The 12,290-nt window shown below is 40.6% G+C and overlaps 1 long non-coding RNA gene across 1 annotated transcript in view; it reads right to left on the bottom strand.

Annotated features, from left to right (window-relative positions):
• The window catches only part of LOC131218880 (uncharacterized), a 43,466-nt gene that overhangs the window by 1,462 nt on the left and 29,714 nt on the right, over positions 1 to 12,290 (bottom strand). The gene's annotated exons all lie outside the window — the stretch shown is intronic.

Raw genomic sequence — 12,290 nt, 5'->3', positions numbered from 1 at the left:
TTGGAATATGAAATGCATTTCAACATCTTATCTGCTTGGCATTGAATGGTTTTATTCCATGTGCACCAGGATGGTATGCAATGGGACAACTGCTTTATGTATAGTGGTCAAAACTACCACTCCCATCTCAGATAAACCAAACCTACATTGAGCATGCAGGTTGGGGCAGGAATTCTTCACTATGAAAGAACTCTCCCTTTAGCTTTTTCCATCACTCTCACTAATTCAGATTTATCATTTGTAATGAGCACTAGGAGTATTTTTTAATACCTTCAAAAGGAACCATAAGCCATTCTACCGCAAAAGCTAATATGCATTGAGAAAATACTCCAATTTAGCTAACACGCATTTCATAAGCAAGATTCAATCTGAGGCAGTTCTACTTCTAGCTAAAAATGGAAATGTGACACCATGAAATTATTGAAAGATCCAACTTACGAAACACCTAGATTAAGAATATATTCAACCCAGATATTGCCTTTCCACTAGAACCCACATCTATTCTACATGGTGTAGAAACTAGAAGTGATTAAAGAATAGATAGAAGTAACAAAAGATGAATCCATTTAAAGGTGCATGCCTTGTTTCCATGCACAACGTGTATACACCCATATATCCTTAACTAGGAATGAAAGATCAAAATGCAAATAGGAGCCAGCGATTGCCTAAATCAGAGTTGGCCCAAAGCTTGATATGGTACTTGTTTTTTAGTTTAAAAGGGCTCAAGGTATAATTAGATTTTTCATGTCTTTCAAGTGTACCAACTACTGACTTGAGTTTTTGGACTAATCAACTCTGTTTTATTATTTAAAAAGGAGGTTCAACTTGTGTCTTGATCAAGTTGAGTCAACTTGCTAAGGTTTTCCAAAACCGCAATGAGTTCTTAAACACCAATCCTTGTCCAACCCTGGAAACATAATAAGCGATTAAAATATCCCCAAGGTCATGAATTTGTTTGAAGACATTATGGACCACCATCAAATCCAAACCAAAGGATTTGTTTTCTTTAGACCCCATACTGATACAAAGTTTAGTAGACAAATAAAATCGAATATATAGCAAGTCATGTAAAACAGAAAAATCCCACTACTTGCACAAAACTCAAAAGACTAACAAATGTATCTTATATCATCATCCTATACTATCACTAACTAAAACAACAAAACAACCCAAGATGGTAATAAAATGAAGAAGAAAGACATTCAACATTAATTACTTACCTGGGACTAATAGTTCCAGATGTAGACACTTCCAGAATAAAGAGTCACAAGAATCCTACACAAAGAAATTCAATACAAATTATGATTCCCAATACCAAACAATTTCTAGGATAAGAGCCACTTTCTGGAAGCACTAAACAATAATATTTATCATCGAAATTCAACCATAAGTGCTAAGTTCTGTCAACTTTTTTTTTTAAAAAAAAAAAATCGTCAACATGTTTTCCTTCTCGATTAAGAAACAAAACTAATGAAACAAAGGAAATGGTGAAGTATCTAGATCTTGAATCAATTTACTAATTATTGCAAAAAAAAAAAAAAAAAAAAAAAAAAAATTTAAAGAAAGAAAGGAAAAAAAAAAAGGAAAATTCCCATAATGCAGATACTTTATGGTGCATTGGTAGCACCAAATATCATGAAATTTCATTATTAAACAATCTAATTTGGTGTAAAATATCATGATATTTGGTGCAACCAAACAACTGCTAGAGTTATCTTTTTTTTTAAAAAAAAATATAATTAAAATTACCATGGTTCTATTGGATGTAGATCCACATCCATAGACTTCACTCGTTCTGATCATTGCACAAGTTTCCTCTGATCCAGAAATCATCAATATCAGATTAAACATGAAATTAACAATAATCGTATGCGTAATTGATAAGTATAACAAGTTTTAAAGGATTAAAGAGATCAAGTACTTTGATTTCGAGCCTGAGAGGCTGCCATTGCCACCGCAAAGAAGCAAACAATTACAAAGAAAAATTCAAATAATCAATCAGTTCTTGCATAAACAATAGATCTCGAGAAAATTCAAACTATGAGCTAAAAAAAATCATGATTTCGAGAGGAATTTCAAATTAAGTGGATGATCAGGATCTGGACATTGACCAGTCGCTAATCAATGTACTAAATACGGATTGAGCTCTAGCCATGAACGAACATCAAGCAGAGATTGAGATCTGGCCATGAACAGACATTATTTGGAGATTAGATCAGCAAAGAAGCTAGATCTGGACAGATCAAGCCCCACAGATGGAGTAGAATATAAGGGTGTAGCCATCCAAAAAATGTGGGTGCAGAGTGGCTCCCTTTTCTTTATTGCACTACAAACAAGCAAACATCTGCCATTTCTTTTTTCCTTTTTCTTTTACTTTTTAGAGATTGGAAATAGAAACATCTGCCATAATTTACCCAATATAATGCACAATCAAACATGCAAGAGAAATTACAATTTCCTCTTGGCAAATCACAACTAAAATTTATTAAAACAAAGGCATAAGTATGGGACAATCCATCAAGGCAATGGATTAAGAGTCCTTGCACAAAGAAAAGATCTAAGAACACCTTCATTTGCAAGAGAATCTACGATTCAATTTGCTTCTCTTGGAACCTAAACAAAACTAACGTTCATATCATGAATTCACATTTTTAAGGCATTCAAGATAAAACACAGTTTTCCATGAGGACTTGCATTTCCACGAAACCCATGCAATTGCCAAGGAAGTCTCTCCTTGAACAGTTAGCGAGCCTACTGGGCAAATCATTAAAATATCCAAATCAACTTTTATAGTCAATAGCTGGACATAGTTTGAATTGCCACACCAATGCCAATAAGTTTGAAATTTCATTTAGAAATATCTAAACTATATTTCCTTTTTGAAAAAGATATAAAAATATTATCAGCAACACATTGTTGCTTAAATAGTCTTTGCTTTAAAAATACTAGTTTAAAGAAAAGGGCCTCTGTTTTAGAGAAAACCCAATTCAAACCACTTGAAAATAAAATAAACCTCTGTTTTGCAGCCTTCTTCTACAACAATCCAAAAAACCAAATAAAATGAAAAAATAAAATAAAATAAGTAAAAACCGAAATCCATAATCAAAACCCCAATAATAATAAAAAAACCCTACCAATCAGAATTGATGGTGGACGATTGCAGGTGGAGATTGGTTTGGTTGTTGATGATGAGGGACGGGCGGCCTCTTATAATGGTAGCAGCAGTTGATGGAGGTTGGGCAGCCATGCATTGACACATCCAAAACACCACAAAAACCCTAAACCTGCCCCAATCAAGCCCTAAACCCCCAAAACCCAACAAAATCAAGAAAAAATTGATGAATCCATAGCCGAGATATAACAGAAGATGAGAAAATCCCGACCTCGGACCTCATTCTCGAGGCGGTTGAGCTCGACCCTAACGGGGTCGGAGCCATGGAGGAGGTTGATAAGATCATTAACATCAGAGCTGCCAGCATGTACGATTAAGGAACCCTTCCTGCAGCCCTTGAGGGAAGCAGACAGTAGCAGAATCGACGGCCGAGATGTGTCGCATGAGGAGGACGAGGTGAAGACGGGATGGTGAGGAGATGGAGTCGTGGCATCGGCATTAGAGAGGTTCATGAAAGATCTGATCTGGTTTATGTACGTTCATGAAAGATCAAAACCCTAGAAATAGAGAGAGAGAGAGAGAGAGAGAGAGAGAGAGAGAGAGAGAGAGTTGGGGCAGGTAGAAGGAGAGAGTCGGGGGCGGGGAACGAAACGAGGGAGTAGGATATATATATATATATATATATATATCCGAAACTTCTTCCAAGGTCTAGTATCCCTATTTAAAGGGTTGGAAGCTCTTTTATTTTAATCATCAATCAATTTATGAATTGGATTCAAGAAGTCTATGTGAGGAATCCAAAGAAGCCCCGTGGATTCAGAGTAGTTATCCCCTTGGGGAAGATGGTGATCGACCTCGTCATGTTCATCCCTACGTCACTATACCATCTTATCTCAAGATTCTTAGTGTTGAGTGAATTGTTCCTAAATGATAATTTATTTATTTTCTAAAAGAGGGTGTATATTGAAATTAAAAAAAAAAAAAAGAAAAAAAGATATATAGAAGCAAGGGTCTCCCGGGGACAAAAAAAGAACCAGGAGAGCTCGAATTATCCCTGTATAGAGCCAACAAAAAGAAAGACCAACCATTAAGTCTCCCTAATTGATCCCAGGCCCATCTTATCTAATCTATAAAGGCCCCTTACACAAAATGGGAGGTCTGAAATGGAATGGAACCTCAAATGAAGTTGGTTCATCGCAGCTGCCTTAGCCAGCCCATCAGCCAGGCCATTACCTTCTCTCGGAATTAGGGAAACCACAAACATGCCCCTATTTCTCAAATTACTGATCCTAGTCCACCAATATCTCCATTTCCATGCTAGAGTAGATTTTCCAATGAAAGCATCCACCACACATTTGGAATCAGATTCCAGCATAATTTGATTATATCCCCAGCTAACACAAATAATCATAGCATCGTATAGGGCCCGGAGTTTGGCTCTATTGTTTGTTCCTACCCCATAACCAAATGAGAAAGCAGAGAGAAGGGAGCTGGAGGAGTCTCTACAAATCCCACCCCCTCCAGATGGCCCATAGGAGCGCCATCAACATTTACCTTTATCCATCCTACTTGCGGTTTGGACCATTTTACAATCTGAAATGATTTTGTTACGGGGGGCTGTTGCTGAATATTTAGACTCTGGAAGACAGTGAAATCTAACCGACTATTGGGCCTAGGACCAAGGAGATCACAATTGAGTTTTGCTAACCACCATTTGATCCAGTTCGCTAGTTTGTTGATGTTGGGGCTGACCCCATCAAAACGAGCCGCGTTTCTCACCTTCCACAACTCTCAAAGGATTAGACAGGGAATTGTACGCTGAACTCGGGAGGGACCGCTACACAGGGGCTGGACGTTCCACCACGTACCTAGTGTTCACTCCCCAAGTGCAGGGTTGTGATGTAGTAATAAACTCGGTAAGACCGAGGTCGAATCCACAGGGACTGATACCTGTACGTTATCTGAAACCAAGTAGAACTAGAACTAGATTAAGATGTGATCTAAACCGAATAGAATTTAAGAAATAATTGTGGAATAATTATTTAATAGAGGAAGGAAACTAGGGATTCAGAGGATCCACTTGTAGAGATCAGGGAGATCTTATGCTTGCATCAAGGATTATGGAATTCAAACTGAACTTACTTGATTTGGTTTTCAAGAGATGAAAAGTATATGAATTAGAATGGATTCCATCATCTAACCATGCCCAGGAGACAAAGCAAACAACAGGATTAAACTAATTACCAACCAATCAACCATGTATGAGGATCAGGAAGGGTACTGTCATCCTACCATGCCCATGGAGCAATGAAGAACAACAGGGCCTCCTGACGTCATAAATATCAAAAAGAGAAAAAGAAATATTCAAAGCCATTGCAAACCCCTTGTAATTTCAGTCACAACAGACCATTAAAGACTGAAATAATATTCTTTTAATAATCAACTTAAAACCAAGTTCAGTTCAGAAATTCCAATTAAACGCATGAGATAGTGTCTCCCATCTCGCTACAGGCTTCACTTCTTAGCCCTAGCTAAGAGGATTAGCCACACAAGGATGGGCTGATTAAACAACAAAATAAAAAATAAAAAGGAAAAGAAAAGAATAAGAAGGAAATAGAGAGAGAAAACCCAGCTCCACGTTCGGCCCCTCTCTCCTTTACGTGCCTTATCTCTCAATGATGTGCAGCAGCAGCCAACCTCCACACGCTGATCCAGCCACGTCCCCCTGTTTTCCTCCCACGGCCTCTGCTCCCTGGCACTGCCCACGTTCTGTCTTCCTCCCCAGCTACGTCTAGACAATGTGCCAGCAGCCGCTGCTTCCAATCCTCCAACCGAGCCCCGTTTTTTTTCCTCCTTCCTCTTTCTCCCTCTCTTTTTTTTATAGCACTCTCGTCCGAGCCCAATTTCCGTCCTCCATGCGGAAGTATTACGCACCAGAGAGACTGTGTTGGAGTCGGAATGAAGCGGTTTTCGCAGCGACAGGCGGAGGACTCGCGATCAACCCGCGTTTGGCTTAAGATTTTGGACGACTGATCGTCCAAAATCAAAATCGGCCTTCTTGGTGGTGGTCACGGCTCCCTGTTGATGAGAATGAACGGTTTGGATTGCTGATCCGATCACTGTCTTGATCAGGGAACGGCGCGGCTCTTGCGCTGGGATGTTGGTGGAGGCCATGAACGATGTTGGAGAGGAAATCCACTCCGTCAGTTGGATTCGCCTCGGAATTCTGGTCGGAGATGGACGGTTTTGGTTGTCCGTTGATGTGGTCTGCTGAATTTTGAATTTCACCGCCCATTCTGCGTTAAACGGCTAGGAACGTGTGATAGGTTGCATGGTGGAGAAAAAACACCTAGGCGAGGGTCTTGGCCATCCTACGGATCAAATGGACGGTTTAGATCATCGAACTGAGGATCGAGTGGGGCCCACTAATGAAAAACGGACGGACAGCGTCCGTCTGCTGTTGATGCGGAAGAAGAAGACGGGTCAGCCCGTCTTTGACCGGGCTGACCGTCCGGTGCGGCGCGGACAGCGGTGCACTATGTACACGCGCTGTGCATACGGAGTCCACTGTGATGATTGTGAGAAATCCGCTCCGTCCATCCGCTTTGGCACGTGGTTTAAACAGTCTAGAACAATTTTGAAGCATATCCGGATATCAGGCGGGCCCCATATAATGATTAAAGGGGCTGATCTGTCCGTTGGGCCACTTCCACAGTGATCCAGGGGCTGAAATTTTACATGTACGGTTTATTTATGGTCCTCAAGCCACGTATGAAGTTTCGAACTGATCAGATGGTGGGAACCCTATGATCTTGCATTCTGGACACTTTCAGGCCACTTGAGCTTCAGTTTCTCGATTTCCGCGGACCCCTGGTGTGTGATCTTGTTGATCTTGGATTTCTAGAATCCGTCCCATGCTTTGGTGTCATTAGAGCGTTAAGTCCATGCTTTAAGCACCCTTTTCGGTCCAGGCTCGTGCGTACACTCTGCATTACAAACACGATTAATCAGGCCATTAAGCGGTATCATGCGTGTAAATCTATGCAACAATTGGGTCTGATATGCAATATTTGACCCTCAACACAACCCCCAACTAGCATTTTGCTAGTCCCGAGCAAAGTATGCGAAAATAAGTTAAGAATTACAGAACAATTTGTAAACTCGAGTGATTTTTGCAGAGTAATCCAGATATGAGAATTTTTAGATTCATGACTGTTGGATATTACTTTCTCCTAGACTCCAGCGCACGGTAAACTTCATAATCAAGTTCAAAGTATTATTCCATTAATTAGAAAAATTCTAACCATTGAGATTTATGAATGTATAGTCTAATCTCGACTTGTCAACTTTAAGATTCATTTCGATATTTAAGGATATCATTGGTAACAACTAAGAGAATTCACGATAACTCAACTTGGCTTACACGTTATCTTTTTATTCTTTTAGTTTTTGATTTTTTTATTAGACGTAACGCCAAGAAGAGGGATCAGATCCTCACCTATAGGGAGCAAACCTATGATGAAGACTGTACACCCAAATTTATTTATTTTTTTTTTCACATATCATTCATAGGGAATTAAATCTACACCTATAGGGAGCAAACCTATGGTGTCGACCATTCGCCCAATCCTTTCAATTTCTCAAGTTGATTTCTTTCAATCTTAGTGAGTACCAAGTAAATCCTTCAATATCAAACTGAAACCTTAATATGCAAGCGAGATGTGTCCTACGAATTCATGACTCAATCAATGTTTACAAATTCTAATAATGGATTAACAATTCAAACTTAGCTGTGAAATTTAATAGATGACTGAATCCAAGAGTCATGAAGTACCAACACTACGCATCTTGAAATTCTAAGTGCCCTAGATGGCCTGTCAAAATCACTTCGACTTCATCAGAAAGCCTGAAAAATTAAAAATTTTCACAATTTTGCTCAAGACCAAGAAAACGTTGATTATGAGACCTAATCTCCTACCCCCAACCAAAGATCTACATTGTCCTCAATGTAAAAAGAAATAGACATGCAATGCACATGAGACAACGAAAAAATAGGAGTGATGGAAAGATAGTACCTGGACGAAAAGAATCAAGAGGCTTTCCAAAGATATCTACGTAAGAGCGGGTCAGCACCAGAGAGAAACCAACAAAAGTAAAATAAAAATAACAAAAATGAAATCCTACCTACACCACTTTTGCAGGTACTCTCGATTGCATTTAGCGTATGCAACAAGCCTTTAAACCCCTAGGTTACCCCTAGTGGACGAGTTGTAGTCTCGTGAGGGTTTGCAGTAATGTTACCCACAAACATTCAAATAACTAATGATAAGAATGAAAAGAAGTGAAGAGCTGGGATGCCTCCCAGGAGCGCTAAGTTTACCGTCTTCAGCCAGACAAATAAAGCAACTACCCTAGTCCTATGAAAGCAATAAACCTACCTATACCTCCATCAGACTAGGAGATCAATCCTGGTAAACAAGATCAGTCAGAGGCATGGACATGTCCTCTGAATCAAATTTCTCGACAAATGGTTTCAATCGATGTCCATTGACTTTAAACTCCTTGCCATTGTCGGGATCTCTTATCTCAACGGCCCCATGCGGAAAAACAGTGACAACAATGTAAGGGCCGGTCCAACGAGATCGAAGCTTACCCGGAAAGAGATGTAATCGAGAATTGTACAAAAGGACCTTCTGACCAGGCGTGAATGATTTTCGCAAAATATGTTGGTCATGAAATGCTTTCATCTTGTCCTTATAAATTCTCGAATTATCGTACGCATCATTCCGGATTTCTTCAAGTTCATTCAATTGAAGTTTGCGTAGCGAGCCAGCGTTGTCCAAATTGAAATTCAGATTTTTGATCGCCTAGTACGCTTCATGTTCCAGCTCCACAGGTAAGTGACAAGCTTTCCCATAGACAAGTCTAAAGGGAGACATTCCAATAGGGGTTTTAAAGGCAATACGGTATGCCCATAAGGCATCGGTCAATCGGATTGACCAATCCTTACGATCTGGGTTAACCGTTTTCTCCAAAATGTGTTTGATCTCCCTATTGAAAATCTCAGCTTGTCCACTTGTCTGAGGATGGTATGGGGTGCTCACCTTATGAGAGATACCGTATTTCTTCATTAATGATGCTCGAGGCGTTCCGAATCGAGAAAGGATGTTTTCTTTTAGGAATTTAATGACCGTGCGATGGTCATTCTTTCGACACGGAATCGCTTCGACCCATTTAGTGACATAATCCACGGCGAGCAAAATATAGAGATTCCCAAACGATTGGGGGAATGGTCCCATGAAATCGATGCCCCAGCAATCAAATGCTTCAATGATAAGAATGGGATTCAAAGGCATCATATTTCGACGGGACAATGCTCCCAATTTCTGACAACGCTCACAAGCTTTGCAAAACTCATGAGTGTCCCTAAACATAGTGGGCCAGTAAAAGCCGCTTGCAGATCTTGGCCGTGGTCTTTTTAGCGGAAAAGTGACCACAAGCCTGCGAGTGACAGAAGGAGATGACGCTCCGATGCTCATCGTCCCGGTACACATCTCCTTAGAATTTGGTCCGGCAATATTTAAATAAATAAGGATCATCCTGAAAAGTTGCGCACCTCGGTGAAAATTTTCTTCTTATCTTGCACAGCAGTCCACTGTGTTGGTATGGCACCTGTAGCAAGATAATTAGCAATATCAGCGAACCAAGGTGAATGAGAGACTCGGAACAGTTGTTCATCAGGGAACATGTCGTTGATATGAGTCGCCTCAAGGGAATCAGATGTATTAAGGCGAGAAAGGTGATCGGCCACTACGTTCTCTACTCCCTTTTTATCTTTAATTTCCAAATCAAATTCTTGGAGTAGAAGGATCCATCGTATCAAACGGGGTTTAGAATCATTCTTAGAAAGAAGATACTTAAGTGCCGCATGATCTGTGTAGATAATGATCTTGGATCCGATCAAGTAGGACCTAAATTTGTCCAGGGCGAACACTACGGCTAAGAGTTCCTTTTCCGTAGTCGAGTAGTTTACTTGGGCAGAATTTAAAGTTCTACTTGCGTAATGAATGACGTAGGGCCTCTTATCTTTTCTCTGGCCTAGGACCGCCCCAAGAGCATAATCAGAAGCATCGCACATAAGCTCAAAAGGAAGACTCCAGTCGGGTGGCTGCATGATAGGTGCAGTGGTTAACGTGGCCTTAAGCTTGGTGAAAGCTTCCTGGCATTGCTCAGTCCACTCGTACGGAGCATCCTTTTGAAGAAGATTACATAAAGGACGAGAGAGGAGACTAAAGTCCTTTATGAATCGCCTGTAAAATCCTGCGTGTCCTAAGAAGGATCGCACGTCTCTGATGTTCTTGGGTGGAGGTAGGTTAGAGATAAGATCGATTTTTTCCTTATCTACCTCGATTCCTTTGGAAGAGATGATATGCCTAAGGACAATTCCCTTTTGAACCATGAAATGGCACTTCTCCCAATTAAGTACCAAGTTCTTTTCTTCACATCTTTTCAACACACATTTAAGACTTTCCAAGCACTTGTTGAAAGATGGACCGTAAACAGAGAAATCATCCATGAAGACCTCTAAATATTGCCCTACCATATCAGAAAAGATACTAAGCATACATCGCTGAAAGGTGGCAGGGGCATTGCATAGTCTGAATGGCATCCTTCGATAGGCAAAGGTGCCGTAGGGACATGTAAATGTAGTCTTTTCCTGGTCTTCAGGGGCTATCTCTATCTGGTTGTAGCCCGAATACCCGTCAAGGAAACTGTAATAGGAATGACTAGCTAACCTTTCCAGGATCTGATCAATGAATGGTAAAGGAAAGTGGTCTTTCCTCGTGACGGTATTCAATTTCCTGTAGTCAATGCACATTCTCCAACCAGTAGTGACTCTAGTTGGCACGAGTTCATTATTAGCATTGGCTACGATGGTGATTCCGGACTTTTTAGGGACCACTTGAGTTGGACTCACCCATTGACTATCAGATATAGGGTACATAATACCCACATCCAATAGTTTAAGAACCTCGGCCTTAACCACTTCCTTCATGTTTGGATTTAGTCTACGTTGTGGTTGCCGAGCGGTTTTTGCATTATCCTCAAGATATATGCGGTGAGTACAAATCGAGGGATCGATTCCCTTGAGGTCCGTTATCGTCCATCCCAGGGCTCCTTTATGCTTAATGAGAGTAGATATGAGCATACTCTCCTGTTCTTTCTCCAGGTGGGCAGAGATCACCACCGGGTATGTCTCATCTTGACCTAAATAGGCATATTTCAAATAAGAGGGCAAAGGTTTTAGGTCAAGCTTCTGCGGCTTGAGGTTAGACGGTAGAGGCACTACATCGGTTTGTGACAATTCTTCAAATTGTGGCCTCCACCGGTTAACTTCAAGTATCGGTGCAGTATCAAGTAAGGCACACGTCTCCCTAATCATGTCATCATCAAAATCATGGGAGTGGGCTAGGCACGTCTCTAGATGGTTGGAGGATAAGGTCAGCGGTGTCGTATCTTCCACGAAAGAGTCAATCATGTTAATGTCGTGGAAATCATCATCATCCTCTGAGTTGCTGCCGTTATTGAAAAAAATGTTTGACTCCAATGTCAATTTTCTAAAAGACATAGTCATGATACCATTCCTGCAATTGATAATTGCATTTGACGTGGCAAGGAATGGGCGACCAAGAATGACGGGAATCTGAGTGCTCATGTTATTGATGGGTTCGGTGTCCAGGATGATAAAATCTACAGGGTAGTAAAATCTATCGACCTGGACTAACACATCCTCAATTATCCCTCTTGGTACACAAACAGAGCGATCAACAAGTTGTAGTGTGGTTATGGTGGGTTTTAATTCACCCAAACCTAACTGTTTGTATACCGAGTAGGGAATCAGATTGACGCTCGCTCCTAAGTCAAGAAGTGCGTGATCAATTCGATGGTTCCCGATTACACATGATATGGTTGGGCTACCGGGATCCTTGAATTTCTGTGGCACGTCTTGCTTCAGGATGGCACTCACTTTCTCAGTCAAAAAGATTTTCTTTTGAATAATTTTCCGTCTTTTGGTCGTGCATAAGTCTTTCAGGAATTTGGCATATGAAGGTATCTGTTTAACGACATCAAGTAAAGGAATATTGACTTTCACTTGTTTCAACACCTCTAGGATATC

The sequence above is a fragment of the Magnolia sinica genome, chromosome 11 (assembly GCF_029962835.1).
Source record: "Magnolia sinica isolate HGM2019 chromosome 11, MsV1, whole genome shotgun sequence".
Taxonomy (NCBI): Eukaryota; Viridiplantae; Streptophyta; class Magnoliopsida; order Magnoliales; family Magnoliaceae; genus Magnolia; species Magnolia sinica.
Note: the sequence above shows the minus strand (reverse complement) of the source record. Positions and strands in the feature narration are given on the sequence as shown.